The sequence below is a fragment of the Chaetodon auriga genome, chromosome 23, assembly GCF_051107435.1.
Source record: "Chaetodon auriga isolate fChaAug3 chromosome 23, fChaAug3.hap1, whole genome shotgun sequence".
Classification (NCBI taxonomy): Eukaryota; Metazoa; Chordata; class Actinopteri; order Chaetodontiformes; family Chaetodontidae; genus Chaetodon; species Chaetodon auriga.
In genome coordinates this window covers 8536911-8563192 of record NC_135096.1, presented here as the reverse complement: position 1 = coordinate 8563192, position 26282 = coordinate 8536911, and the positions used below count along the sequence as shown (strand labels likewise).

General features: G+C 43.9%; 1 protein-coding gene across 2 annotated transcripts in view; it reads right to left on the bottom strand.

Moving 5' to 3' along the window:
• Positions 1 to 26282, bottom strand: part of ccdc28a (coiled-coil domain containing 28A) — a 109165-nt gene that overhangs the window by 7594 nt on the left and 75289 nt on the right. For both annotated transcript variants that reach the window (XM_076723566.1, XM_076723565.1), the window contains exon 3: positions 84 to 204. The gene's annotated coding sequence lies outside the window, so the exon portion shown is untranslated. The remainder of the gene's footprint in view (positions 1 to 83; positions 205 to 26282) is intronic.

The following is a 26282-nucleotide window of genomic DNA, read 5'->3' as shown; positions in this document are numbered from 1 at the left end:
GCATTCAATTCCCTGTCTCCTCCCCCTCTCCTCCTGCCCCCCCCCCCCTCCCTCCCATTCGCCTCTTCCTGTCCTCCTCTCACCACTCTGTAGAGGGTCCAAGTGACATTTGGCTGTCCCCTGCCTCGAGGGGGTCCAGGAGATGCAGACGTTTTTGGCAGGCAGGCACAGGGACGCCTAGGGGTCCTGACGGGGACTCCTGGACTGGGAAGAGAAAAAAAGTACACATCATAAAATGCACCCGCAGTCAGAAACACACATACGCTCTCGGGGTGCACATGCATAAGCAAACAATGGCACAAACAGAGGAGAGCGAACACAGACACACACAGACACGTGTCAATGTGTGCGCGCACAAACACTCGTGCACCTACCAATCAAACACACGTAATGAAGACACAGTGGACGGTAAATGTGAGAAGGCGAGGGAAGCTTCCCCCATGGAAAAGTTTGGAAAACAGTAAATAAACTGGGATTTGAATGTGAATCGCTAAACTATTGGGCTTCAATATGACCGGCTGGCTTCATTCCCTGTCCTCCTTACTATCACAACTTTATTTATTATTTCTTTTCATGCCGAGAGTGAACTCAGATGCGGGACTGATTGGAGAATAAATTCAGGTGATACAATCAAATGAAACCAGCCAGTTAATTGCACCCGACTTGTCAAAAACGAATTCAGTCCGAAACTTTCATTTTCACAAAAGTGCTGGCATTTAGTAGAAAAATGGAACAGTTTAACTTTCCTTACAAATGAAGTTGTCTAATATTCATACGGTGCAAATGTCAAGGTAAACTTTAAAATAACATTCAGTTCACATTTCCCATGAAATGCTCTGCTGGAAGGAATAAAAATCACAGAAGAATACAACGAGAACAGGTCAGCACCTGAAATAATGCATCACTTGACACGCAGCAGTGGAGACTCAAGCACTGGTTGTTTGATACGCTGCAATCGACTATGAAATATGACATATTAACAGAATAACTTCAGTTTTGAATCTTGGCTCTTTTTATCATCTCTGCACAGTCCATGTGGAGTCTCCTCCATGCTTGTTTCTAATGACTTTGCTTGTGAAACTCTGGAAGCAGATTTGGTCAGACTACACTCCGTCTGTCGTGTATATTTTCCTGTGAGTTCATCTTGTGATACGATCTTCCTTGGAGACATTGCCTTTGGGGACTCGGGTAACTAAAAACAACTGTTTCTGCCAACTGATTTAGCGTTGAACACTGTCACACTCACGACAGACAGCTTAAGATAAAAAACAATGCAGCTGAACCGGAGAGATCATCTGTTTGATTCCACGCATTCTTCTTCCTTCAGAAAACCTGGCGCCTACATTACCCACAATGCAACCCCACTGAACCAATGAGCTTGTGGTGGCCGACGATGCTTCAAATATGGATGCTGCTGTGATGAAGCTGCAAACTGTAAAAGGTGGATGCTTCACACACATCTTCAGAAGATCTACAATCAGCACAGTTTCAAGGTGGACGCCCGAGATTAGTGTCCCCAGTTCAGCATCTGACCAAACGTGAAATATGCTCACAACCTCCCTTCTGTTGCTGAGCTATGCTATTGAATAATGAGCCGAAAAGTGTTTCTGCACAACATTATGATGTCACAGTGAAGTTGACCTTTGACCTTTTGGATATAAAACATCATCATTTCATCATCATTTTATCCACTGAGACATTTTTGTGAACTTATGTCATAATTTGCATTTGAATTCTCGAATTATGGATAAAAATGAGTTTTGAGCTTTGACCACCAAACTCTGATCAGTTCAAATCCAAGTGAATGTTTGAAGCCACCAAATTTAAAGAAATTCCCTCCAGGTTCTCTCATCGTTTCCTGAGAGATCAGTCCCACAACATCTCTCAAACTGGAGTCTTGAGCTGCTGCCGGTCATAGTTCAATCAGGGTGAACTCTGCAGGAAGGTGCTTAATGCATCCCAGCTCGTTATAGACGTGATAGCTATTGTTTTGCTGCTGCCACAAACCTAAAAATCCGTTTCCTTGGTGGCAGAGGATTTTCAGGTGTTCACTAAGGAGTTAAAGCTCAGCAAAATGAAGACTACTTTGCTGAAATTAATGGCAAAAACTATGCAAAGAAAGCCAAAAAGAGGACAGTTTTGGCGGCGTGAGTGTCCATATCTGCTCCCGCTCGTGTCCCTCTGAGATCACTCATCTGTCTTTTTTTTTTCCCTCTCCACTCTCCTCTGTCTCCCGGGTCTCTTCACAGAGATAATACGCTGGTCATCAGGGGAGTGACGGAGCGAGGGGAGATGGAGATGCAGGGCTAATTGCGGGGTGCCGGAGCTCGTCGGCGCGGCGCTGCCCGCTGTTTTGGCCCAGCCATAATTACCCGCTAGCCGCAGATGTTTCACGCCATTGTTGTACACCCAGACAGAGAGGAAGGGATGGATTGATGGATGGAGAGGTGGAGAGACATAAAGAGGGAGAGACAGGGGCCGGTACTCCCAGCCAGCTGCAAACTTCTGCACGCATGCAAAGAAAACAGCGACCGGGCGCTTTCTCTCTCCATTCATCCATCCGTCCATCTTTTTACCCATTCTTTTATTCATCTCTTTCAATCCATTATCAAACCAACCCTTTTATATTTGCACCTTGAGTGTTGATAGGTGATAATAATTCTTTGTGTGTGTGTGTGTGCGGGGTGCAGCCTTCCCACTGAGGCAGAACAAAGTAGCGTAATAACTCAGACACTGAGCTGACCCTCTCTGCTGCTCTCAAGTACACTTAATGGAGGTGTGTGTGTGTGTGTTAGCATGCATGTGCATCTCTGTGTGTGTCAGTCTGTCTGTTGTGTTTGAATATGACTGCTTGCACATACCCAACTATGTGTGTGTGCGTGTGTGTGTGTGTGTGTGTGTGTGTGTGTGTGTGTGTGTGTGTGTTCAAATAGCTGATCCCCTCCAGGGGTGAATTGTTATGGATGCTGTTCTGTTGAAATTACTGTTATTTGTTTCCTTTAAAACAAGCTAATTGCAGCATAGCGGATTGCTCAGTGTGTGCGCGTGTATTTGTGTGTGCGTCAGTTTGTTTGCTTCCTTGTTTATTGTTTGTTTGTGTCGCATTGCAGACCCCTTCAATTTCTTTAGCATGGACACATTTTCACTCCGGCGTCAAAACTCATTCGGCTGCAGCTGTTGGGCAGTAATTTGACTTTTTAGCCAATTTTTTTTTTTTCCCCCCAAAGCTTAACTCCGCTGCTCAATAAAAAAGGAAAGGAAATTATCTGCACATAAATTGTATTACAAACAATAAATCTCATCCAGTCAAAAGGACTCATTATCTTTTCTACTCAATTCTTATTGAACAGGGGAAAAAAAGTTGTGTTCTTCTGAACGCTGCATTCATTCGCTCCATGGTAATGTCTTCTCTGAGTATCTTTTCTTGCAAATGAACTCTTATTGAAAACACTACAATAATTATACAGACACTCTCTGTCAACAACATGCATCAGTTAATGTGACCAGCTGATCTCTCGTCAAATGGTTAATTCACCCGAAATTCAAAGAGAAGACTGTAATATAGTGGAATCCAACCATGCAGACAGTTTGAGTTTTCCTGCCTCAGTTTGTGCTGCTCACAGCATTGAAAAGCAGTCATGCACCGTGAGGCTGCACAGGCATGTTTACCATGTGCACCATGTTGGCTAATTAGGACTAAGCACAACGTGCAGCTGAGGTTTTTGCAGTGGTTTGATCATAAACTAAAGTATTGGATAAACTGAAATCTTGACGCCACATGAAAAGCTGGACGATCACCAAAGTTACTACAATTCATCCTGAGGGGGAGAAGAATCTGTGTGTCAAATTCCACTGCGATCCATCCAATAGTTTTAAAGGCCTTTCATTCAAACCAAATTTTTCAGCCTAATGGTGCCACTACAGGAAAAGACGGGGGATCAGCAGTCGCCAGGATTCATGAATGACTGGATGGCGTTTTAGAACGATCCATCCAACACTTTTTGAGATATGTCAGTCTGGATCACAGTGAAAGAACGTGCTGTATCTTCTTACAAAAATGTCTTTTCATGATTTTGGGTGAACTGACCCTTCAAGTCATTTTCAAGGATCAGTAAACCAAAAGTGAGAAGCTGTGATGTCAGCAATAATCCTCCCAATCGTTGCACAAGCACAGCAAGTCTGGCAGGTCAAAGTGTTAAGTGCACTACAACCATTGTTGCATGAAATAATGAAATATTAAATATCCAAACCCAAACGACAATGTCAAGCCGCTGCAGCGTGTGTGTGGATGTGAAAACGGAGAGCAAGGAAGAAGAAAGTGAGCACATGCTGGTGTTAAGTGTGTTAAGTGGGACATCTCAGACAGACAGGCCATCCTCTCACAGGCACCTGTGTCTGCCAGGCAGGTGAGCCAGTGTCTCTTTATCCGTTTCTCTCCCTCTCTCTCTCACACACACACACACACACACACACACACACACACACACACACACACACACACCTCTGCCAGCTCCTTCACGTCCCCCTGTGCCAGGTACGTCTACGTCCCGTCTTTGTGTGCAAATGAAAGCGCGGCAGATCTGACGAGGAAGAAAATACACACACACACACACACACGCGTGGCGCATTCTCACGGGGGGAAGAGGAGGGACGGGAGGAGGACAGGGAGAAGAAGAGGTGGCCTCGCCTTCCCTCTCATCCCTCAATCCAACACTTCTCCTCCTTTCGTTTGGTTCCATTCATTCGTCAGTTCTTTCCGTTTTGTGCCGTTCCATGTGCTGCTGCTCTGTCTCTGCCTCCGCTCTTCTCCTGTCCTCCCTTTCTTTGCGCTCCATCCTTTTTCTCCCCCATCGCATCGCTCTCTTTCTTTCCCATCCATCCTCTCGTTCTCCTCGCCTCGTTCCAGTTTCCAAGTGCTTGGACGGGGGCTTACTGCTCCGGTCACTGCTCAGGGAGTACGGTGAGCTAAAGTAGGCTCGCTGTAGAAGAACATCACACACACATACACACACACACACACACACACACACTTGAACAAACAAACAGAAATGGGCCCTTTCTCTTGCTCCAATTTCAATTGTGTCTTGTTTGCTACCTGCATATGTCTCTACCTTCTCCAGATCCCAAAGCTTATCTGTACACGCAGCCTAGAAAGCATTATGAGAACTGGTCTGACATCATACATATCCAAACACCAAGCGTTCAGAGATAAGCTTCCCTGCTCCTATCTCAATCAGTTACTCAGCACTCCGGGCCAAGCAAAGTTCAGCACAACAGATTTGCACTGAAGTTCAAACCAGCGGAGGAGAAATGGCTCAATTATTCTTGCATCCGCCAATTACAAAAGTTATTGTGGCCTTGAGGATAACAGAGGCAATCTGTAAGATTTGTAATGCCCTGTCGCAGGAAAATGTCTTGATTTGTACGTGGTATGAGCTCTCCACAAGCTTTTTTAAGACCTGACCCGTCTCAATTGAGCTGGTACTGCCAAATTTGAGAGCAGCACATGGCAGGGAATGGATCCCCTGCTAAACTTACTTCAAATACAAAAGTTAAACTTTCTTTCTCTTACTGATTGCAGACTAACCACCTTCAGGGTGCAACAATGACACTGAATGTTGTAAACACATGTTCCAGTAACGCATTTGCACAGCCACATCTGGCCCCTCGATTAAACCTGTAATCACTGCATGAATGAACAGTGTGTCATCGATAGTAGTGATGAAAATATATGTTTGGATTCTCCCCTTTTATGGTATTTTTTGTTTCATTTCATCCACCCCTGATGTTAGCTCACCAGGCTAAAAGAGTGCATTGGCTGCACTCTCTGTTTCCATCCATCTTCCCTGGTACATTACATCTACTTGCAAAAAATGACTTGCATGGAAGCAGATGATTGGCACAAAAACACATTCTTCTTTTTGTTTGTTTTCGATCTTCACCAACTCCAGAGGGAAACATCTGTCTGTACATGCTGTGCACGCTAACTTTGTCCATCTGCCGTTTGGTGCTGAGCAGGTGGTGCACGATGACATTAGAGGTGAGAAGTTACATGACGACTGTTTGTCTTTTCAAGATCTGTTCTGCTCTTCCTCTGCTTCTATTTACCATCCATCCTCTCCATCTTTGTTTTTATCAGCACCGTCCTCTTCCTTCTCTTATTCATCCTCATCATCACCTTCATCATTGCATATTGATTTTGCCGTCGCTCTCCAGGCGTGCTCTGACCTTTCTTGTGAGGTGCTCGTTCTTCAAGACTTCAAGAGGTGCGAATGATTGATGTCTAATCTTTGATATCCTCTGAAGATGTGTGTGTGCATGTGTGTACGGTGTGTGTTTGCACGTGGGTGTGTGGGTTGGTTGCTTAGGACCTCCTACAGTTAAGGAACCAAAGGTCCTCAGGGTATTAGAGCAGGAGATCAGGGAGTCAGCTCGCACACACACTCACACTTTTACACACACATCCACGCACATTGCAGTGTCTCGGCGACCTCTTGGTGAGTTCAGTGGCAAGGCGTGGTGAGAGTAGTCTTTTGAACCTGCAGATCTTAGCGATCACACACACACACACACACTAACAACCACACACGCGGATTAATGCTAAAAGACGGAAACAGTCGAACCTTTTTCGAGCGCGGGGGCTCAGGGGTTGGACTGGTGAAAGGAGAACAGGGAAAACAGAGCAGCAAGTGACTGAGCTGACTGAGAGAAGGAAAAAAAAAAAGCCTAAGTTTAAAAAGCTGAGGAAATAGTGTTAAATTACAATAATAATAGTATGAATAACACTCATTTGTATGGCAACTTTCAAAACAGCTACAAAGTGCTTCACAACAGCAACATAAAATCCAATAGAATTAGAATATAATACAAGTATTAAAAAAAAAGGCATTGAAAAACAAACAGTGAACAAAGTCTCTGTTCCAAGGAGGCTGTATTTTTGAGCTATGAGTGTAAATATATATGTAAATGAATATAGCAGCTCAGTATAGATGTAAATGGTATTATATTCTTACTTCTGGAAACAACGCAGACCTGTTTCACTTTGGCTCTTGTGTTATTGTTCGAGTCTGGTGCTCAATCATGTCCAGCTGGACAAACAGTCAACCAATCAGAGCTTCGTGGGCAGGATGAAGAACGGGGACAAGAAGCAGGAAAATGGCTGCAAAAATGTTGACAAGTGTGGATGAGATCGATGTAGCAGCACTGATTGTTTAAGTTGACTCAAAGAAATAAGATATTTCTTTGATCAAAATGACCAATGCTAACTGCTCCTAGCAATACTCGTGCAACTTCCATACCAACTCAATATAACCTCTGCAAGACAGACCACGTCAGTCTCTATTGATTGGTTAAGGCAAAACAAAATACAAACTATCCAATGAGAAATCAGCTGAATGAATAACTAGCAATTAAATGGAGATCATGAGGCTGGAGAAGTTCCGAACATCTAAATTCTGCAAACCAACTCTGCTGACGAGGACCAAAAGCTCCAGAACAAGCTGTTTCAAAGGTCAGCTGCTGTTTGCAAGGTGAAAGACGAGTGTCGAGATCAAAACAAAGGACAGTCTGAAGAGCTGTGATGATGTCTCACGACAGAAAGCCAAAGCTTGTTGCCATTTTTTGGCACTTTTATCCATGAAGTAACTCCCTAGTCGAGCAGTTTTTTTACTTCTTATGTAAATATGATAACGTGAGTGTGATGTGAGTGAACGCTGTGTGGGGAAAGAAGAGGCGGAGAAGCAAACAAAGTACGAGCGACTGAGAGAAAATGAGGAAGAGGGAAAGAAGAATGACAATTATGTAAAAGAGATGAAGAAAGAGGAGGAAGAGGGGAGAGATAAAGGAAAAGAGAGGAGTCTTTAATGTGCGTGGGTCTTGTAAGGTCAGATGGGGGCTGGGGAGGGGGGGAAAGGTTACAGGAAAGGTTACCATTATTTATTTAATCACTGATCCATCAGACGCAGCACGCACACACACACACACACAAACACAAATTCTCTCTCACATGCACACATCTCCCATTCACCTTGTGTTTTTTGAACACACATGTGCGGAACAGCTTAATCTTCTGTCACGTTTAAAAAAACTGAAGAGCAAGGACACAGAGTGGCGATTCTGCCACAGAGCCACCAGAAGCAGAGCACACAGACTGTATTTACAACAATGGAAATGTAACCTGAAAAATCCTAGTTACGCAGATTGATGCCAGTTACCGGTGCGCACTTCAGTTTTTAGCCACAGAGTGAAATATCTCAACAACTGTCGGACGGGTTGCCCTCAAAGTTGGTGCAGACATTCATGTTACTCTCAGGATGAAAATACTGAATGAAAATACTTTGCATCAGAGGTGATATGTGGATTCAGAGTGTCTCAAAATCAGGGTGATTCTAGTCATTTTCCTCTCTCAGTCTGTTCATTTACCTGCATGCTGACGCTGCCTTTTGAATCTGAGTCGCACAATATTTCATAGTGGGACTATGAGCTGTGCTTTGAAGCCCGAACCTGTGTCTCTACACGAAAGCTCCACTAAGAAGCAGACTGACGAACAAGGGACAAAAGTAAAACAGCCTTCAACCTCAAATTTCACGTGCTCGACTCCACCACTTGATGACCCTCCGTCTGAACACTGCTCTGTCTGTATAACTGGTTAAATATACTGTGTGTGGCCATTTTACAGGATCAGTCTTTTGCCATGGTGAAGTATCACAAACCACATCTGAACACTGATAAACATCCATGCAAGGTTTTGTATAGTCGAAACTGCTTTTTCTCTCTGGATACCGAGTCTTAATGCATATTGATCCATTTTTTTTGCTTTCAGTATGTATGTGTTTAAATTGTGCACATATTTTTCAATCCTAAAATTCTAGGTACACTCACATACAAGCCGTATCTTATAGTACTTAATTTGTAAGGTATGAAGAGTTGAAAGAAAGCGTTTTGCTGGGAGTATTATGGGTGTTATTCGCTGTGAATTATGCAGATTATGGGAGCTGTGAGCACGTTTGGGTTTTGTCTTTGACCAATCTTGTTTTTTGGCGAAGGTATAATGACAAAATTGCTCGCGTTTCCTTTGCAGCCAACAGCTTTAGCCGCTTTTGTTGTCCACAACATATTGAGAACATTTGGGAAATTCATTTCCAAACATTGTTTCTACTGCATTCATCCAAAAGTGGGTCAGTTTTTCATATTAATATTGCCACCAAATTGAGTTTTTCTGCAGTGCAGTTTCATTTCCAATGTTGTCTTCTTTGAAACATCTCCTAGCAAATCCTTACTGAACTTGAACTGATTGGACAGCTGTAGAAACTACCTATTACCACTCCTTTGACCACAACTGCATTTTGTGAACTTTCCAGTGTATTTTTGGCCCAATTCCCTGTTGGATTTCGAACCCAACCTGATACTGACATGAGCGCGGGGTTTCCTGGAACGAATAAAGAGGCTCAGGAAGACTAAAGAGAATAGGAGAGTGGTGCATCGCCTGTGCATGCAAAGGAACACTCATGAAATATGGAAGACTTTGGAATAGTCAATGTAATTAATGTTAGCGTTGAAACAAAACGTCCACCCCTGCTGTCATATCGCTTGTTTTGCACACACACATGCACACACATCTTATCCGGAGGAGACAGAGGGTCGGGTAGAGGGATGTAAAGGATGATGGGAGGATGAAAGTGCCACACTCTTTCTCTTTTTTTTTCCGGCCGTCTGTGGCGGAGAATGCCCCGAGGCGAGATTTAACAGAGGGACGAGACAGAGGAAGTGAAGGGTAGAAAAAAGGGACGCTAAAAAGGGAGGTGTCTCAGTGACAACGCCAACCCCGCCACCATCGCCTCCCCCCTTACAAACCCTCCGTGTCTCCACTATCACTTGCCTTGCTTGAGGCCTCAGTAGCCCTTTGCAGGGTGTGACCTTGGTGGCCACTGAGCTGGTGTGAACATGTAAGAAACCGGCCATATGGGTGAGACAGAGCGAGAAATAGATGGAGAGATTCAAGGAGAGAGCCATCTAATCCTTGATTTGTCTCTGTGTCTTCTCTCCCCCTCCTCTCTCTCTCACACACACGCCGTCTGGGCTACATATGTGCTCCTTCACCCCTATCTCTTGGCCTGGGCCGAGGCCAGTGGCCCTGCCACCTTACCCAGGGCAAGGGCTGCATATGTTGGGAAGGTGGGTACGGCAGAGGGGGGGAGATGGGCTGGGTGGGCAGCAGATGGCTGAGCCCTAAGGCCTCCGCTGGTGTGGCCGGTGGTGAGTGTGTATGCATGTTGTGGGGGTGGGAGGTAGGTGTGTGTGTGTGTGTGTGTGTGTGTGTGTGTGTGTGCGTTGGAGGTGTGTGTGGGTAGGTGGTAAGAGTGTCCGTCTGTGTGTGTGTGTCTGTGCAGGTTTTCTGCTTGGAAGGATGGATGGAGGGGCACCAGTGCAGAAGAGCTTCTTCTGGTCACGGTGAGAGAAAAGGGGAAGGGGAGAGAGACAGAAGGAAAGGAGGGACGGAGAAAGAGAAGGTGCAGATGAATCTCACAACGCTGAACAGCGAGAAGCGCTACCTGTCTTTACCTGAAAATCATCACCCTCACTGTTCTTCACACACCGTGAGCAGCAGCAGATCTAAGCATTTAATGTTGTATACTTTGATATTTTTTGGGCAGCCAGTTAAATCACTGTGGAATTTTTGTTCACATAATTCACAAATTATTTTCATATTTTGGTTTCCGCTAATTTCTTTACTATAAGCTTCAGTGCATGTTTTTGTCACTTCACAGTAACAATAATTATTTATTTGCCAGGGACAACCAGAGTGTTTCTCTGACGTTAAAGTCATAAACGTTAAGATACCCGGTGGTCAAAACAAGTGTATTTGATCATGCATGTTCCAGACTTCTGTTCAAAACAGACATGTGTTGACCAGTAAGGGCAGCAAACACATCCACTGTCTAAGAAATGAAATTACAGTGTAGTCAAACAAACTATGAGCTGAGAGGATTCACTGAGTCATGTTGTTTCAGCGGGAAGAGCAATTAACTGGTGATTTAAGGCTGTCTTCTATGTTACGCAGAATACATGTTACATCTCTGTAACTGTGTCAACTAAGATGCAGAAAGCATCTAAATAGCTAAATATTTTGTCTGTCTTGAAGACAGAGCTATCGAGAGTTCTCCTTTCTGAAACAAGGAGGAGTGTGAGGAGTGTGTGAGGTCGGTGGCGTGGGTGAGAAATGGCCTTGTTATTGTCGTGCGTGTTTGCTGAATATTTGCATTCATTCATGAAAGCATGCAGACGTATTGTCTGCGTGTATGCATGTGTGTGTGTGTGTGTGTGTGTGTGTATATGGCCTCTGGCACCCTGTCTCCTCTCTGCCCTCCGAGGAGGCGAGAGAAAACGTCCACGCCGCCCTTCCCAACATGTGGGACGGAGGCAGGGAGAGACAGGGAGGCAGAAGATATCAGTTTTGTCCTTCATCTCTCCCACAATCCCCCTCTTCTGCTCCATTACAGAGGAGGAGAGTGTCCCGAAGACGCTCGCAGGTATGACACAGCTGCCACGCTCTGAATCACACACACACACACACATACACACACACACCTTGCAGGTATGGGCCAGTTGCCATGCTCTAGATAATTGGCTGTTGAGGGTGCAGCTTGTTAGCCAGCCACAGCTGACATGCCAGACACACACACACACACACACACACACGTACACACACCAGTTATAAGAGCCAAGAACTGAACAACCAAGGATGCAGTGATGACTCCATCTTCTTTCTTTCTGCATTTCTTCCTTCTTTTTTCTGGCATTTGATCCCTTTCTCTCTGTCTCCTCATCCCTCTTTCATACTTTTTTCTGTCTTTATCACTTCGATGTCTCACTCAGACAGATGGGTCGGCCTGCTGCTCCTGATGTTTCTATTAAAATGACATTACCAACCATAAAAACTTGGATCCTCCAGCAGCCCATTCATAACCATTTAGCCCGCACCTGTTTGGCAGAAAGGTGTGCGTGTGTACATCATTGGTGTGTGACTAAGACTTGTCAGAAGGAGGCGACTGCATTGTGCTGAACTCACGCCTTCCTCACCCACAGACACACACACCCCACAGACTCCCAGAAGGTCATCCCCTCGGAGAATGTCTGTTTGAAGTACGGACCTCTGTCGCGAGCTGCTGGAGGCCTGATTCACTGTCGTGTGTTTGCGTGTGCATATTTGCATACCTCTGCTTGTGTGTGTGTGGGGGGGGGTGCATATGTGCTTTTCTCGTGTCTGAGCGGCCTGCGTTTCTTATGAAGCCACAAGACTGTAAAGTCGGAGTTTATGTTTGTATTGTGCATTTATGCTTTTAAGTCGAATCACTTATGTACTTTATGTGGATTTCTGTCTTGTTTGCTCATGCAAGAGTGTCTGCGTGTGTGTGTGTGTGTGTGTGTGTGTGTGTGTGTGCGTGTGTGTGTGTGTGCGTGTGTGTGTGTGTGTGTGAAAATTAAACACCACAGGCTGCGATGGTCCATGCCTCCTGGTAATGGATACTAATGGCCCTGGGCAGGCCTCCATGGAGCAGGGGGGTAGATTTGTCTGTTTGACCCCATCCTGCTGCCCTCACCGTCGGAGGGGAGGGCCTGAGGGGTGGGAGGCCCTGTGGGGGTCTGGGTCACCATCAGCATGCATAACACTCAACATAAACACACACTGTTAGCTGTGTAAAAGACAGTGGAGGCACGCAGGCTCACATCACACACACCGCAAGGTTAGAAAAGCTCCTGAGATGATTAGAGAGGAACAGCAGTATGATTTTTTTTTTTTTTTTAAAAATGAAAATATCTGTTACAGTACTTCATATAGATAAAGTGTTTTTTTTTAATATGCTCAGTATGAACTTTGGCATTCAACTGTGTATTCAAAGGAAAAAAGATAAAACCACTTTTCCAAACCATCCGTTCTAAAGAGCACCTCTTAGATAAAGAAGCTCAGCTTGTTGGATCTTTAAAGTGTCATTCCATCAATAAAATGTGAGGGACACAGGTGCAGATGCATACTGTACACACAAGCCATTTTAGTAGGTATCTCTGCTGCATCCCTTTTGAAGTGGCCACTTGTTTTTTTTTTTCCACAGCGTGCCTTTTAAAACGCAGAAGCCCTTTGGAAGTTAACAGCACAAAGGGCTCCCAGGAATCTAATGTGTGTAAATTGTCCCATAGAACTAAATTCTTTATGTGTAAATGAGGGATCGTTTAACTTGAATGCATTTCAAGGACTGGAAGATGTTTTTCAAGTCATTAAGATGTTTTTGCTTCCTTTGCGCATTTCAGATTTTGCAGATGTTATCGGTTTCAGCCCAATACAGTTGATTTCAGCCAAAGCCTGAACATGTGGGGGGATGTTAATGATGGATTTCTTCTTGTGTAACTACTGGATGTTGGAGCAAAATGTCTAGAGGGAGAAAAGATGTGGCCATGTTGGAAAGGTTTTTAAGATCCATTGTGCACTTGTTGTAAGCCACTGATTAAGGCTTTCTGCAGAAAAGCGACATTTCGTTGTCTGTGCCTGTAAAGGTTTTGAAGAGCAACCGACCTCCAAGCCAAGAGTAGCTAAATTTGGTCTTCCCTTTTCTCCTTCTATCTCCAAGTAGGTGAATGTCAAAAGGAGGGGAGCGGTTCAGGTAAACAGGGCTCTCAGGGGAGAGGTGACCTTTGGGTTCGCAGTCAGGGGGACAAAAATGAGAGGGAAGGGAGGGAGGTCGAGTGGAGAGAACAAGGCGGAGTGCAGGGAAAGTAGAGGAATGAAAACGCATGAAACACGAAGAGAAGAGCAAAAGGAAAGGGAGGGAGAGATGAGAGGAAAAAGGTAGCGAGAGGGGCGAGTGGAAATGGGAAGGACAGAAAGAAAAGCAACTTCCTGCCTTCATCTTCAGAAAGTACTTCAACGTTTTAAACACAGTATCAGAACCATGAACCCTTAAATGACTCGTGAGCAAGGTTTCCATTTTATATGTACAATAAAAGTTAAACACGTACTGTTTCACTTTTGGGGTGACTTTAGTTTGATAGATGCAAGCCAAACGCATGATGATCGTGATGCTAACAAGTTGGTATTAAAGGACCCTTTTCAAACTGAAGCAACGTGTCAAAGACTTGAAGGTCCAACGTGGAGGATTCAGTGGCATTTAGTGGTGATGGAGAAAAAGAACATGTAGAAAACTGCACACAAAGCACCTTTAAACTTGGGATCTTGACTCTGATTCTGGATCTGCTCTAAATGCACGGACAAAAATCTGCAGCTCTGCCTTACATTTCCATGACACCACCATTGAAAACAATGCGGCTTGTCAGTAGCATTTAATGACATGTGACACACCAAATTTGAAATGGAAAGCGTGAGAGCACCTCCACCCCATCGTCATGGGTATTTCATCTGAAAGCCAAAAGCTGGAGGATTTACCCGTGCTTTCTTCAAATCAAATTCTTCAAGATGACTGTAAAATTGATGGTGCATCATTTGTGCCATCTGCCCACAGCAGGGAAGAGTGTGTGTCTTAACTCATCAGCAAGGCAATATTCAGATCGATGCCTCCTCTCCACAGGTAACTGCCACTGCTCATAAGGCTGAGTCTCCTCGGGAGGCTCAGTGCGGTAATTGTTAGAGGAGAACAAAAGTGGCAGACTCTCTCTTTGAGCTCTCTATTCTCGCTCCACAGTCCCATCTTTTGCTCTCCCCTGGGTCTCATCTCACGCTCAAACTTTTTCTTCTTCTTTGGCTACCTTTTCTCCACATTCCTCCTCTCTTTCACGTCATTCTCTGACTCCTGTTCTCTCTCTGTCTCCCCACCCCTCTGTCTCCCAGCGTGGCGGGCAGACATCGGTAGCCCTGGGGAAGTGCTTCGCTGTGGGAAGGAGCCTTGGCTTTAAGTGGCTCTAAGTGGCTCTCGCTGTTTGTCTCTTTAGTTGTTTATTTTCTCCTTCGCTCGCCCCGGGCAGGGAGGAGAGAGGGACACTTAGCGTCGGGAAAAACACAGCGTGGCTAGGCAGGGAGGTTTAATACCGCTTAGTAGCCTGCAGAGTTTACAAGTGAGGGAGGCACAGACAGACAAAGTGCAAGTGTGTGTAAGTTTATTATGTGTGTGTGTCATTTTACCATTAGAAATGTTATAAAGATATCAGAGGGCTTGTGTGCATTTGACTATGTTTCTGTAATTACAGTGTGTATGCACGTGTGTGTGTTTGTATTGACAAAGCCGAAAGGTCCAGGTATGACCTTCTAAGATGACATTATTTTCCATTGATTTGCCTCTGTTTCATATTTTGTCTCACTGGGACTACTGTACCAACAATCGCCCTCTATTGTTCTGTTTTTAAAGACAAACAGCTACTTAACGGCCCCTCATGAAAAAGGTGAAACTGTTGTGTTTCTGGTCAATGGCTCAAATCAGGCCTGGAAATTTAAAGCTGACCCATGCTAAAGGCCAAGGGTTTTTGTTCAAACCCAACCAAAATACCAACAAAGTATTTCATGAGCTCAAACCAAACTAAGGCTGCCGAAGACAGAGGAATGAACTACTCCTTTAGAAAAATGTCATGGTCTTGTCATGTGGGAGGTGCTGATGAGCGTGACTTCATCTGACTGCTGTTCACTGGAGAACTCAAGAGAGTTGTATGACTGCACAGTTTGTCATGTGCCCACATCAAAAATACTGTGCATGGTGAATATACTGCAGCACTGTATCCATTAGGTTAGTACTGACCTTGAACGACAGACTTTGGCCGATGTGAGGCATCCTGGTTTCCATTTTCAGAGATTTTTTCATGGAAAGTTTGATGTATTTGAAGGTTGGTTTGACTCCTGTTGTGCAGCTAATATTAGATCTTCGTGTGAAATTGATCCCGTGGCCCTTTCTGGATGGACAGATGTGTTGAATGTGGTTTACAGGAGCTAGATTGGGATTTATCAAAATTATTATTTTTTACCAGAATTTCAATGTCCTCACCAGAAAAACAAATGTACAGGCCAACTTTTTAAGTCGGTTTTTATGACCAATATTTCTGTTTATGGTTTGGCGGTGACCCCTAGTGGCCATAGTAATTAAGATGGAGGCAAAGGAGGAAGTCAGGTGACATAATATAAAGAACAAGAAAGTCCAAATACGGAGGAACCCAGACACTTTGACCTAGGAGAACGCTGCTTTTGGACCACGCAACCCATGATCCTTTTCCAAATCTAACCAAGTAGTTTTGGCGCCTAAACATAAACAAACTGAGATTGTTTCACATTGTTTATCATGTGAAGACCAAGGTTTGGTCTGATGAAGGTCCACCTTCGTCTTGTTTTGGCTCTACAGTCGTTTAGGTATGAAGACATGTTGGAATGAGCTGTACACCCTGTACTGGCTTTAGGATTTTAGACCGGCATCAACTCCGGAATCAAGTGATAGTTATCTGTGGATTCATCATGACAAGTCATTTGTTCCATTATGTATATAAAACATTTGATTAGTGCAGCTTGAATAAGTGCAGTTTTCCCATATAACGCCTGGCCTGGATCTATCCGAGGTGCTGATTTTTGCTTCCCACAGACAGCGCTGCCTCATGATTTGTCATTTATCCCGAGTCACGCTACCACACCTTTCTGTATGGAACCTTCACCAGTGAACTGAACTGAAGTCTGAACTGAGACAAGTCGTTCGTTCTAGTCCATGCTTGTTCTCATAAAGGTGCCATAGATGGAAGGAAAGACGAGCAGAGAAAGGCACTTTGTCACTATCAAAGATAACCTGTGGTCATGATGAAGGAAGCTTTCCATCATCCACATACCTCCACAGATAAAAGCATCTGAAGCTCTGTCACTGGCTCCACAGACACGGGCCTCTAATTGACTTTCAACAGGAAGTAACTTATCTGTTTGTTGGCACGAGTATGTGTTGTTCAAAGATTAAGGCAAACGGGGCTTTAATTTCTCTAAGTGGTATGCAAGCATGAGCTGTGAATCCATGCGAAATGCCAGCGAGCATGTGTTTTAAATGTGTGTGTGTTTCCAAGAACCTAAGCGAGTGCATCTTAGTGTGTAATGCGTGCGAGGCCGGGCAGATGTACGAAGAGAAATTAGCGCTCTCTTAAAAACTCACCTCACCTCACACATATCAGCGCACACGCACACACATACACACGCGCCTCGCAAATGAATACCTCCACATCGTAATGAGGATTACCTGCATGGCCTCACATTGCATTTCTCGTCCCCTTGCAAACACACACACTTGTGCAGTTGCTCATCTGTCCTTGTTCCATCCTCCCCCTATCACTCTTTCTTGTTCTCATCCTTGTTTTCTCTCTCTCTCTCTGCCACACACGCGCACACACACACACACACACACACACACACACCCCTCCAGTGTCCTAGCTGTCTCAACTTGAGCAGCAAATGAACACAATTAGCCACGGCTCCACAAACACACACTGGGGTATTGTTTTGCTCACACTCACTCAGGCCTTAATCTGGTGCTCCAGAGGGACCTTGTGTGTATGTGTGTGTGTGTGTGTGTGTATGTGTATTTGAGAGTAAAGGCAGTCGAGGGGAAGCGTTGCAGAGCCCAGCTGACAGAAGGGGCTTCCAGGCCTCTTTCCCCTCAGAGGTTTCCCCGACGATGTTTAACTCCTCGCGCCTTGGTCCTTGCTGTGCTCGCCTCAGTGGCCACACACACTCATTCAGACACACACACACTCATTCTTTGAGCAATGGCCCATTCGGCTTGAATGCATTTCAAACACGCACACATGCACACGCAGCCACAGCCTTCGGTCAGAGCCAGATGTTACGGGGTGAACAAAGGCATTGAGTCACAAGTTACTGTTCTCAACAGCAGGTTGAGCCTCAGGTCATTATTAGCACACACACACTCCTTCTCACTCACACACACACACACACTGAGCAGAGGACTTATTCAGTACATTGCACATCCACTGTGTTTGTTCCCCTTGAGCAAGTGTGTGTGCCGCCTGCCTAATTAGACAGCAGGTATCTGCCTGACAAGATTTCTTGCAAGAACACCTACACAAGTGGGTGCCTAATGACTGCTCTTTAAGATGCCTCGCAGGCCTTTCCAGAGGAGGTGGGTGCCTTCACAGCCAGCGCTCTCACTCAGTGGCTTCAGGCCAGTCACACCAGCAGCCTGTGGCATCACTGCTCAATGACGAAAGCACAATCCCAGTCCTCATGCTGGGCTCAGTTTAAGATGCACAATGGCTTCTGGTAATGCCAACAGAAAAACACTTGTCAGTGTCCCTTTAAACTTAATGAATTTTGTGAAACTGCTGGAACAAAGCAGATTTTTCGTCTGAGCCTCAGCTGGGTGATAATTTAATAAAAACGGCAGCTTAACAAAAGAAATTCTGACTGTTTCCAAAAGCCAATCTCCTGGCCTTGCTTGGATAGAGTTGCTCATTCGTCAAGGCGAGTCCTGTGACCTATGCGTGAGGTGTTCTTATCTCCGTCTGCTGAGGAAGGCCACAGACTGTGCTTCAAAGCTTCAAAAGCACAAAGTAATTTGAACTTAAGTTGAGATACTTTGCCAAAATGTTCCATAAATGTTTGTCCCCCACATGAAGAACTTCAACTGTAACAATAATAAAAACGTCAAAGTTTGTTTTAGCCTTAAAATGTTTGGGCTCATATTAGGAGATACTGACAGGCAGTTCATTGCTTTGAACATAATTTGGATTATTTCATATGTGATTTTGCATAAATTTATAATTTTATGATATAAAGCTGAAGATATCTGTGCTAATATTATGATACCGGTGTCAACTATATCACCAAATCCCTGTCAGGCTGAGGTGGACTGAAGTGTGTTCTGAAGGTTTGTAGGAGTAAAAATATCCTGTTACTGCTGAATCCTGCACGGAAATTCAAGACAGGGGGACAAAAAGCAGGAGTAGCAGAAGTTTTTGCCAATTTCAGAATCCAGGAAAATACTGCAAATAATGCCCGTAGAAATAATTAGAGCAAAGTGAAATGATGTTACAAACGCAGCCGTTGCAAAATAGATGAAGAGCTGTTTTTCTTATCGTGAGGTCTTTTTCCGTTCTCCTGTGAGTGACAATGAGAGGAGCTGAACCCTGTGAAGCACCGCTGTGGCATTTGGAGTGGACACACACGCACACACACACACACACAATGTCATTACCATCGCTGCATCGAGCCAGAACTCAATCTCAAAGTGCACCAGATGTGCTCTCTCGTGCAATTATTCGAGCAAAGACATTGGCTCAGATGTATTTATATTTGTGTGTGTGTGTGTGTGTGTGTGTGTGTGTGCATACGGTCTTGTTAGAGCTGTAAATGTCTTCCATTTGAGCTACTGGCTGACCTTCTCGCTCCCGGTTTTTCATGTTTAGCCTTTCCCAGTGTTCTCACCTTTCCTGCCAAGTTAACTGTAGTCTCTCCATCTCTCTTTCAGCCTTTCTTCGTCTTTCTCTCCCTCCCTGGTCTCAATCCCTTCACCACTCTTTCTGTGACTACGTGCGATATATCTGATACCGGATGTAAACGTGGACAACGTGTACACCTCTATAGTGTGCTGCACGAATGAGTCCTAAAAATGGAAACCAATTAGCATTGTTGCACTTCTGGTTCCCTTGTCTCAAAATCAAAGGTCAGACGATGAAGCTGTTTAGCCACTCGTGAATTTTGACGCCTTTACGTCTCTTAAAAAAGGCGGATGCTAGCAAGTGGATAAATAAAAGAACATAGGCTGTCAGGGAAATTAACATCACGCCGAACACGGAAACTCATCGTCTATCCAGCATCGTGTTTAAAGTCGCACTCTTGCAAACTGACTAAAACTTTCCGACTTGTCGTCGTAGGAAGATTAGCGGTGGTGATGTTGAGCTCTAGCACCTCTAGTGGTGGAGTTCATTGACAGCCTAACGTTAGCTTTTCACTTCTGTTTGCATTTATGCTTCAAAAATTATTAAAGTGCTGTTCGTTTGTGAAGATGATCTTGACGAACTGCTGAGCTGATTTTCTACAATAACCCAATATCCAACAGAGACATCCCATTGGCTCTTTATTGAGGGAACCAGGGCGATGCTAACTTCTGGGTTGGCTGACAAAAATACCTCATCCCTCTTTTTGTCTCTCACGTTTTTGTGCCTGTGCATTAGCAAAACAAAAATCATGCCATGCAAACAAAAAAGAAGGTAACATATAGAATAAAATATTGAAATATATATTGACTGTAAATCTGAGTATGTTGAGTTCAGGTGAGCACACACACACACACACACACACACACACACACACACACACACACACACACACACACACACACACACTGAAGCTTTGGTGAACGTGTCCGGTAGTCGTGCCACCTCCCCGTTCCCTTTACTTCACATGACAGTAGTGCCAGCTTTGTTTGGGTAAATTGCTGCAGAGTCATTTGCATATGTCTGTTCTGTGCTTACAAGTTCACATTGTTTTTAATCGGAAAAATATGCTAATGTGCGGGGAACACACGTGTCATTGTGCTCGTGCATTACCGTGTGTGTGTGTGTGTGCGCGCGTGTGTGTCTCATGTGGCCGGCCTTGTAATAATAGCACAAGGTGAGGGTGACAGAGGTGAGAGCATGTGTCGCATTAATACTCACTGCAACTATTATGCCCATTTGCATTAGTCCATATGCTGCTGCGGTGCTGAAGTGCTGCCCTGAGATCAGATTCTCTCTCTAAATTACCCCATTAATGTATATTTGAAATAGTTGTTTTGGCGAATGGAGAGTAGCGAGGATTGTGAAACATGAAATTTTGACCCGGCGATGTGATTAAATGTGAGAAATTCCCAGAGTGCCCCTGGGCGTTGGTGTGGGTTGGGAGTTGACCCTGCATCAGCACCTCGGTGACCTCGGTGTTAACTGGAGATTACAGCGTATTACTCAGTGTAAACAACAGTTTTCCTGCAGGAAACTGTCATCGTTGCTGATTTAAAAATAAAAACAAAACAACGCTTTTAGGACATTTCTGAGGAAGACGGAGGAAAGGAAGCGGATTATGTGTTGAAGTCTTGACATTTAACTGTGTACGTATGGTATGTATCTGTCGACTTATGGAGGCTTTGAAAATGCGATGCCTGTAATTATCTTTATTTCTACTGGCAACAGAGTACACAACCGAGTGTTGTCTTGTTGCCAGACCTGCATTGTTGCTGTGAGCTGACAGAAGAAGAAGAAAGAAAATTCCTGAAGATCTCTCTCTGCGTTCCTCTCATAGGTTGGTCATGTGTTATATAGCTGATATCGCCAACTTCTGATGAAACAAAGCTTTCCTAGTTTATTCACACCAAACCACTCAGATGGAAATGCACATAATTCTCATGTTCTTTTATTTCCTTTTTTGCAAAATTTCAAAAGTTTGCTTCAAATTCGCTTGATAATCAGATGGAAACGCGGCTCCAGTCTTACATTTCTCCTCTTCCCTCCACTCAATCCTTGAATTTCTCCCTCTCTCTGTAAAAGTGTCTCCTTCTCTTGTTCCGTGCTCCTGCCTCCAATTAAATGCGTAGGCGTTTTATCCTATGATTAGTATCTTGGTTGTTCAGTGGGCAGGCTCATTATCTATGCGCCCCGTTAGTAAAAGCCTTAACGATGCCTAACGAGACGTCTAATCAGACTGGTTTTAGCCACAAAGGGCTAATTGCAGCTGTTGCTTCTGTCCTCCGTTGAGGCTGAGAGAGGCAACAGGGAAACCTGTTTGGATTGTTGGGTAATTTTAAAAGTGCACACACACACACACACATACACACACACAAAGACACACAAATACACACAATAAAAATACAAATGCACACAGCATTATTGGTTGTTTCAGTGTGATGTGTGTGCGTTTCACAGAGGGGAGTCTCTGTGGCTACTTGTCATCACAGGGCTGCAGGTTTGACATGACGGGATGACGAAAACGCCCGACAGTGCCTCAGGTAGTCACACATACACACACACACACACACACACACACACACACACACCTCGGCTCTAAAAGGGTTTAGCATATAAATACCTAACTGGGCAGTAGTACAAGTAAGCACAATGGAGTTCTGAGCGTGTGTGTGTTTGTGCTTCAGTGTGTGGGTGCGTGCATGTGTTCAGATCTCTTTGTTGATGTTCTCTCTGATTCTGTGCCAGCATCACATCCATCTGTCTCCATGACACACACACACACACACACACACAGGTAAGGACTTTTATTCTGTAAATTTAAAACCAAACCATTTGTGACATTCTCTTGTTTTTGTTGTGGGAGGCGTTCTGACACATCTGAGCAGTGAGCACGCTCCTCTCACGTCGCCAAATTCATTCTCTCAACTTTCCTCTGCGTTTTATCGACACGAGCTTCACGCACACACCCACATTTGCAGATCGCCATTCAAATAGGATGGTTTTTTTTTTTTTTTTTTTTTCCCATCATTCACCGTGAGTGAACCAACCGACCCGGACTGCATTAAGGATGTAAAGCCACACTGACACTGCTCTGCTGAAAACGGCCTTCTGATGCTGTTTCATGATCTGGAGACATAAATAAATATGTGATTAAAGAATATTGAGGCTGAATTAGAAGAAGTGCACAACTTAAAGGCGTTAGCGCACCTGTAAGACAGTGCAGAGCATTAAAACATGCTATGTCTTTGCAGTTTGGAGAGAAAAATATGCTAAAGGAGCGGTTGACTGATAGAGGGTTGGGAATCATAACAAACTAATCTATCAAGCAATGAAAAGGGTATGATCATATATTCCCCTGAAGCACATGGCTTTATTCTGAAAATACTAAATATCCCATGAAAATAAATGTTTTTAAGAAGGTCTGATGCTGCATTTTTTTTTTTTTATAAAAATATTAATTATATCTCTTTGTTTATTTTTAGTTCCTTTTATCAAATAAGGAGTTCTAATCATGAGGCGCTGGAAGGATAAAAAATTTTTTTCGAGGCATTTGGAGGTAAAGAACTGCACAATACATTTGAATGATATCAGTGATTTCTATTTAAATTTTGAATCTGAATTTAAGCATTTTCAGTCTAACACCTTCTGCCAGTGGGAGACACACGACTAATTCAATGGCTTTCACAACAACCAATTAAAATAAGGCCTGTTCTTTGTACAGCGGTGACCCTGCTCTTGTAACTACTCTCCGGCATGAATTACTGCACTTTTTTTTGGCAGCATTTTACACCAGGTTTCGAATCACCAATGTCCTCAGTTGGTATTTGTCTTCTTTCACTTCATGTCAGGGCCTGTTGAATTGTTTTGTGCAGGTTGTAGTCGCCGCGTTTGACCAGTAGGTGGGGACATGTTCAGCCATCCCACCACATCTCTCCTGCTGCGTCTTTATCCAGCATTACTCTGCTTTACAGTGTCGAACTTGGGTGGGTTTCCTTAAAATCATCAGTAAGGTCAGAAACAAACATCCTTTTAAAGAATTACAGGAGTTGAATGTGCTCATTTGTCTTTTTTTTTTTTTTTTTTAAGAGAATAAAAATGCATTTATTTCTCACTTCGTCTTTCAGCCCAGCTCTCCTGAGGCTCTCCTGGAGTGTATTTAATTTGTCCTGCCTGAGAGCGCTTATCAGATGGCACCTCTTTCTGTGTGTGCGTGTGTGTGTGTGTGTGTGTGTGGACTTCAGTGGGTCCTCTTTTGTTCAGTTCAGTAAGTATGTCTATGTATGTGTTGACCTGATAATCTGTGTGCTTTATAGAGTGCTGTTCACACATTGGTCTCCACTCTGATCCCAAACCCAAACACAGCACTCCTCCTCCTCCACACACTCACTCACACACACACTCACACACACACACTGCCATCCTGTTATTTCCAAATTACTTTTTTCCTCCATCCTGCTTGTTTGGGTTGAAGTGAGACTTTGGCTGAACGGACTGAAGTAAATGAAATGATTCGATTCAAGGCTGCAAACAGGTTCAATCTTTTACGGACATTTTGAGTCACAAAGAACTGGATTTCTGATGGTGCATCATCCAACATGTTTCCTGTCTGTCTTTCTGTATTTAGTTGCACCTACTTCTCTCTCTCTGTCTCTCTTTTCTCCCAGAGGCCAGTTGTGCTGATCACACACTGAATCCTACACAGATCCCAAACTCAAACACAGATTCTTTATCAGAGAACACACTCCCTCATAATCCCTGGATAACGACACCTGTGAGTGTGTGTGCATTTGTGTGTCCCCTCTGTTCACTCTCAGACTGTGAATACAGCACTGTAGACCTTAGAATTTGAAGAAAAGCAGATTTACCGTAGGTGGTTTTCATAGACTTTTCCTATTCAATACGGACACTTTCAACATCATACGTGTGATTTCAAATATTTTCATGCAAACAGCTGCCTGCACCAGTGGTAAAACCCAGTATGTCAACATCTTCTTCTTATCAGCAACAATTCACAAAGGTTTTAGTACTAAACACTGAATCACGTGAATTAAAGTTTCTTTAAACATACTTATTGCAACAGCATCACCTCATATGTCCTCTTATTGTGTAACATATACTGCCATCAGTCAAGTTACACAACTTTACAAGACAAAACTTCTGTGCTTCCTTTAGATTACATTTTTTTAGTTATTTTCTGGTGCATATTCTATTTTGCTCTGACAAACCTGAGAGACAAATGGGAAAAAGGTTTTAGTGTGGCTTGGCTGTGCAGACATCATCTAAATGTGTAAACATGTTACTGACTTGCAAGCAATGGTCTAAAGAGGTCCTCTGTTATTAAACGCTAACACCAAATTATATTCACTATATTGTCCTCCCGTTGCTTCCACCTCTTTTTGCCATTGTTTTCCTTGAACATAAAATACAATATTCTGTTTTTGGCTTGAAGGCATAATGTGAGGCTGAGGTCGATCACTTGCTGGTGATGTTACAATCCGAAAACACACAATCTTATTTCACCAAAGTGACTGTGAACAACTGTGTATTACATATAGAGGTTACTTGTCTTTGGAAATTATAAGTTACTTCACTCATTACCTTTTAGAAATGTGTTATATTACCAAAAATAATATTGTACTGTAACAGGTTACCTTTGTAACACGCAATTGCCAGCATACTCAAAGTGATTTGGGGGATTTTGTTTACGTCTCACAGCTATTTGGTGCCAAAGATGTGTACAGTTCGCTCCAGCACAATGTGAGACTCCAGCTCGTGACGATGGGAACGAACAGCAGTGATTAAACATGGCATGAGTGGATTTGGACTTCATTTTCAAGCCGTCTGAAGCTAAAGTTCCATTTCCAGCTCTGTCCAGGGGATTTTCAAGCACCATTGATGAGGCAGAGTAGGAATAAATGTCTAATGATTAAATGGGCCACGCTGAGGTTTCCTTGTTGATGTCAATTACATCTTTAATTAGTGCATGTGTAATGTAAATACAGTCTGTTTTGATTGCTCCTGTGCCTCCTGTCCCACGGTAAAACAGATTTTCTCCCTCATTAGGCAGTCACTCCTTCAAGTGGCTCCGTCCCCCAGGACCTGCCCTGGACGAGCCTGTGTGTGTGTGTGTGTGTGTGTGTGTGTGTGTGTGTGTGTGTGTGTGAGTGAGAGATAGCAAAAGAGGAGGGAGCGTATGGATCCATATGGAAAAGTACTGTTAAGAAATGTAATAATCGCTGCAAACTGGAGGAAAATTACATGGTGATGGTACAAAAAAAAGCACAAATTGGCCAAGTTTTTAACAATTTAGCCTCTTTTCTTATTGACACACCTTTTATCTACCTCAGAAAGTGTCAAAAGCATGTAATCATCAACCTTCTTTTATGCCTCGCAGTCTACTGACCTATTCTCTTCAGTCAAACTCTGAATGCTCCTTTAGCTGCTGTCATTGTTGAGGATGTCATTATTTATGCTTCATCATTATTCCTGGGGTCTTGTGTGAATGCCGAGGCACAAAAAAGGAACAGGACTATTTGAATAAGTAAGGCTGAAATGTCCGTCAAATGCTGTGAAAAGACAGGTGATGTTGTTTTCCAAGAGTTGGAGCCTTTTATGTAAACACGAGCGGTCTGCGTGGTCGACGGCACTGCCTTCATGGGACGTAGGCGTGCAGGTGTCTGAGTTTGCCTCAATGCATGCTCGCCACATTGTGAACTATTAACAGCTTTTCAAAGCGTCTGCCAGTGAAAAGTTTTCTTGGAAAGTACATGAAAGAAAAAGACGAGAAAGAATGACGTGGAGGATCAGAGACAGACAAAAAAAGAGAAGGACGGGAACGATGGGGAAAGGGAAACAGAGGGAGGAAGAAG